At 38.7% G+C, this 5,540-nt stretch overlaps 1 long non-coding RNA gene across 2 annotated transcripts in view; it reads right to left on the bottom strand.

The window, feature by feature from the left end:
- LOC138142990 (uncharacterized) overlaps positions 1–4,551 on the bottom strand; it is a 29,472-nt gene extending 24,921 nt beyond the window's left edge. For both annotated transcript variants that reach the window (XR_011163576.1, XR_011163577.1), the window contains exon 1: positions 4,052–4,551. This is a non-coding gene — a long non-coding RNA (uncharacterized lncRNA). The remainder of the gene's footprint in view (positions 1–4,051) is intronic.
- Positions 4,552–5,540: the final 989 nt, after the last annotated feature.

Here is a 5,540-nt window from a genome sequence, read left to right as displayed (position 1 = left end):
ATCATCTCTATATTTAGCTAGGCTGGTCTTTGGAAAGAAAATACATTCTGTGGCTGAGACTATCCTATAAACTTTCTCAGTGTATTTGGAATTCGTGTTCTAGTGCATAATCTTCAAAAAACTAGAGTAACCTATACTCCTGATAAGGAATCAGAATTGCATTTGTAGAGATTCATTCCATGTCTATGAAACTGAATCACTATATAAATGTGTCATTACTAACAATAATAAATTCATTCTACCCCAAACTATTATTTATCTTTGTATGACTTATATTTTTAAAGCAGGGTGCTGAGATTCTTTATAGAAATTTTTATGTTTAACTTCCTGCAAAATTGAAGTTCTCCTTTATACATTTAACTGGCATTAGTAAGTTCTTATATGTTCCAAATTAATATGTTCTCCTTTTTAATGGTACTTTTAACTGAGAGAATTTCCTTGTTCATCTCTTTTTCTGCCTTCCAATTTGAACTTGAATTTATCAAATACCATAAATGCAACTTCAGATTTTTTTACTAGCTGTAGCATGATCAGTTTTTTCTAACTTTTCCATAATTTTCTAAGAATCATTTTGTGTTTTATGTATATCCTGTGCAGAACATATTATTGACTTCAGTTTGTTAATCCATTCTACAACAATTTTTCTTCTCAACAGGACAGTTAATCCACTTATGTTCAATGTCACAAGTATTGAACTTGACTGACCTTCTACTTCATTAAATTATTGACTTTTGCAAAAAGGAATGTAGATTCTTACTTTACTATTTCTATTCTTAAGCCAAACTAAACAGAAGAGCATCAAACAAAATTCCCATATTTTTTGCTCTGCATTTATGTTTACAACTAAGCCCTTCCTTTCTCTCTTTGGCAAAGATAAAGGCTTCTTCTGGATAGCTACCACTTCCTATTCTTTTTCATTATTTCTACCTTTTTTTCTTACTCTTTCCTCCCCTTTCCCCCTCTTTTTTTTTTGCAGGCTCAGTTATACTATTGAGAATCAGCACGGTCTCATAAAGCATGCTGGACTTTGAGTCAGAGGAAATCTGGATTCAAATCATGTCACTGTCATTTACTAACTGTGATCCTTCTTGTCTCTGTGTCTTAGTTCTCTTCTTTAAAACTAGAATAAAAATACCTTTAATGCTAACCTTACAAGACAGTTTTAAGGAGCAAATGAGATAATGTATATAAAATACTTTGTTAATCTAATGTACTTTAAAACTCCCATCTATTATCATTATCAATTAGTAATTTAAACAAAATAGTGCATTAAAAAATTAACCTTACAGTGGTTCTTATCATAAAGCAACAACTAATCACAATTAAAAAGTATCTCTTATTCCAATTCTAATAATAGTAAGCATTGCTGCACCCAAGGGGACACTGTGCCCAATTCTTTGTCAATAAGAGATCCCTGTGCTCAAGACCCTTACATGTAGTCCAACTGATTTTGGTCTTGGAGGGGATTCTTGTTGTTGTTTAATTGTTTTTGGTTGTGTCAGACTCTTCCTGATCCCATTTGAGGTTGTGTAATGCCAATGCAATATTCACAGTGCCCATGGTGGCTATGAATATGCTGGCGTAGTTCTGAATAAGAAAATGTAATAGACTCTCCACATGGAACACAGAACCAAAACATTTATTCAAACACCAGAAAGCCAAATTCCAGCATCAGAAAGCCAAATTCATCATAGCAACCAAGAATCTGGTACACATAACCAATTCAGTGAGCACATACTATCCCAAGACTTTCCTCCATCAGGCCTTCAAAACAAAACAGGTTCCCTTAAACAAAAAAGCCCCTCTTTCACTCACACTAGCTGCTCTGCCTCTATGCTGTTTGCTCCCATATCTTCTCTTGCTTTTCTCTCCTCCTTCCTGTTCCACCCTTTCAGTAAGCTCCTCCCACCATGAGCTCCATGTGATTACATTTGGCCCATTAAGGGCAGGGAAGATCTTGAAATTCCCTTAGGCCTATTAAAGGGCAGGGAAGATCTTCAAATTCCCATTACCATTACAGATTTTTTTGGCAAAGATACTGGAGTGGTTTACTATTTCCTTTCCCATTTCATTTTATAAATGAGGAAACTGAGGCAAATAGGGTTAAGTGATTTGCCCAGGGTCTCACAGGTAGTAAGTATGTGAAACAAGATTTGAATTCATGAACCAAGAGATGATTCTTCTTAAGCCCAGAACTTTCCCTTGGGAATCCTTTCCTCTAATTAGAGGGGTTAAACTCCATTTCCTCACACCGTTCAGCTTATTAACCCTTGACCCGCAATGCCAATTTATTTACATCCAATATTTTATTTCATATTTAAGGTCTTCCCAAAAAGAGGAGTAGAAAAATACTATATCTACAATACAAATCAAGCATGGAGACAGGTATTTATTTCTTTCACATAAAAGAAATGTTAAACAGAGTACACTCACAAGTATATATTTGACAGAAACAAACAAAGGAGACAGCTAGGTAGCCCAGTGGTTAGAACTCTGGACCTGTAGTCAGGAAGATCAGAGTTCAAATCTGACCTCAGACATACTAGCTGCATGACTCTGGGCAAGTCACTTAACCTCTACTTGCCTTAATCCACTGGAGAAGAAAACAGCAAACCACTCCACTGTCTTTGCCAAGTTGGACAACAGATCACGAAGAGTCTGATACGACTGAACAACAAAATTTAAACAAGTGGCAGTAATAACTTTAATACTCTAACCTCTACATTAGAGGCATTTTGTGAGATTGGTGAGTAAGCGTTTCTGTTTCACCATGGATCTGCCTGTTTCCCTCACAGTCATTATCTACTGGCATGTCAGTTCAGGGCTTGGGTTCACCCTCTTGTCAGTGGTTTTCTGCTCCTGGAGCCTCCTCCCCTTGCTACCAAGATGCTCTCATCAAAGGACCCAGCACCACTGAACTCTTCATTCTTACAAAGTGGGCCCACACATGTCTATCTCAGGACTGATATCTGTAATAACAGGAATGCAGTGAGTGATCTGTGGTCTCTTTCAGTCACTCTGAAACCTAACAAGATAAATGGTGGGATATAGTCCATGCTCATAATATATAGTACTTGGGCACTGAATTCATGCTTCTCACCTAGATGTGTCAGGCACACTCTTTCTCTGGGCTTGGCTTAGTCCTGTAGTCTGCTCTCACACAAGCAGATCTCAGTTCCCAGGTACAGATTACTACCATACGGTCATGTCAGAACTCTCTCAGGATCCTAGGGACCCTTTTAAGGGAAAATACATTTTCTCTATTCACTACTCTTGTTCTGGAGCCCCATCCAATGTTTTCTATCTATAAAATCAACCACTGGGGCAGTTAGGTTGTGCAGGGCAGAGAGCCCTGGGTCTGGAGTCAGGAAGATTCCTCTTCATGAGTTCAAATACAGCCTCAGACACTTACTAGCTGTGTGACCCTGGGTAAGTAGCTTGACCCTGTTTGCCTCAGTTTCCTCATCTGTATAATGACCTTTGCCAAGAAAACCCCAAATGGGGTCACAAAGAATCAGACTTGACTGAACAACAACACTCAAACACTCACAATGATGACACAATCATTTACTTGACAAGGCAAAAGAATATTAGGAATAATAATCTATTAAATAAATACATAAACATATCACTATACATATATAATAAACCCGAGACACAGTATCCCACCAGGGCACTGAATAGTTTAAGTAAAGAACTGGCATGAACTTATGCAAGCCTGTCATGGTTACATGAAGGAGGGAAACTGCAGGGCTTAAAGCACTTACAACTCCAGATCTAGGCCTCAATGTCCCTTTTTTATTCAGTAGCACAAAACTGCTTCTCTGCCCACTCCTAGACTATCGATCTTCACCTCTCTTCTGCTGGAGAAATTCTCTTCTCTACTTGAACACAACCTTTAAAAATTCTTTCAATTAAACATCAACCTTAAATGTTTAGAAAGTGTTAGCTTTGATTGTGGATGGCAATTCTATTTCATCTAGAGAACTGCAAAACTCATCAAACTATCTCAGGGGGTGATACAGACCAGCCCAGGCAATTATTCACTCACCTGGATGCTGTGCCATCCAATCAGAACAGAGCTCACCTCAACACAGATACTATCCCCAGGATATCAGAACAGATGCAAAATCATCTGCGTTTCCTTCTCAAGCCAGAGGTGTCAGCAGAGAACAACAAGCCCTAAGGCCAAGCTTGACCTTTCTCCAATAGCTGTTAGTGGGGTTCTGGGTCAATGAAGACGATTCTCTCTGACCAATCTGGAATCATTGAGACAAAAAGTCTTCTCTCCTGTTTTTTCTGCCCCAGCTCTGAGCACCTTTTCAAATGTTACTCCTTTAATCTGCTCCCGATCACAAAGCGGGGGGGTCTCTCTCTTAGTCATTGCTGGCAAGATTCTTGCTAGAGTCCTCCTTAATAGGCTTGGTTCTTCACTTGGAAGATGGTTATCAATCCAAGAGCCAGTGGGGCTTCAGAAATGGCTGAAGAATGGTTGATGGTGTGTATTGCCTGATGTCTCTAGGAGAAATGCCCTCAGCAGAATAGAAATCAGTACACAACTTTTGTTGATCTGACCAAGGCCTTTTATTCTTTCAGTTGTGAGGGCTTGTGGGAAATTGGGGTGAAATTTTCAGGCCCAGAGAAGTTTATCAGTATTATATGTTGGACAGCATGCCTGCACGGGTTCTGATAATGAATGATGCTCTCATGCTTTCCCAGTCACCAACGGAGTGAGTCAGGGCTATGTGCTTGCTCTCATGCTTTTTAGCATTATGTTTTCAGATACCTTCAAGGTAGATGACAACGGCATTGAGGTCAGCTATACATTGATGATAAATTATTTAACTTGAAAAGATTACAAGCCAAGACTAAAGTTGGAGGGAGAGTTGGTACGTGACTTTTTGTTCACAGATGATTGTACACTCAATTCAGCCTCTAAGACTGAGATGCGGTAAAATATAGATTGATTCTCTGATGCTTGTTTTAATTTTGGCCTAACAATTAACACCAAGAAGACAGAGGTTCTCTACTAGCCAGCACCACACCATCCATATGTGGAACCATCCAAATTGATTGAGACACGGGAGACAAATGCATGGGAGATGTGCATCAAAGAAGGAGTTGATTTCTATAAGCAAAACAGAATTGTAGCAGCTCAAAAGAAATGTGAGATGTGCAAATTTAGAGATGTCTCCATTACAAATATTGATATGAACTATTTATACCCAACCTGTGGTAGAGCCTGGGTAGAGCCTTCTAAGCTTGATTGGTCTGATCAGCTACAGTCTGACACATTGTACTTGATCCCAGCATAGTGATGTCATTTTGGCCCTCATCAAGAATGAAAGACCATCAATCTTCTCTAATATGTTTATTCCCATTCCCTGACTACTGATGTTTTCTCTTACCCCCTTTTCACTTTAGTTCAGTGGAAATGTGGGATCCAAATCCAATTCCTTTGAATCTGAATCTATTATTCTTTCCATTGGACCATGCTCTAAGAATTTCAAGAAAATTTTGCTCCTTTTCAGAGTTTCTAT

Source organism: Petaurus breviceps, unplaced genomic scaffold (assembly GCF_028583685.1).
Source record: "Petaurus breviceps papuanus isolate PSGF00001 unplaced genomic scaffold, PetGlider_PUasm1.0 90625, whole genome shotgun sequence".
Taxonomy (NCBI): domain Eukaryota; kingdom Metazoa; phylum Chordata; class Mammalia; order Diprotodontia; family Petauridae; genus Petaurus; species Petaurus breviceps.
This window is presented reverse-complemented; position numbering and strand designations above follow the sequence as displayed.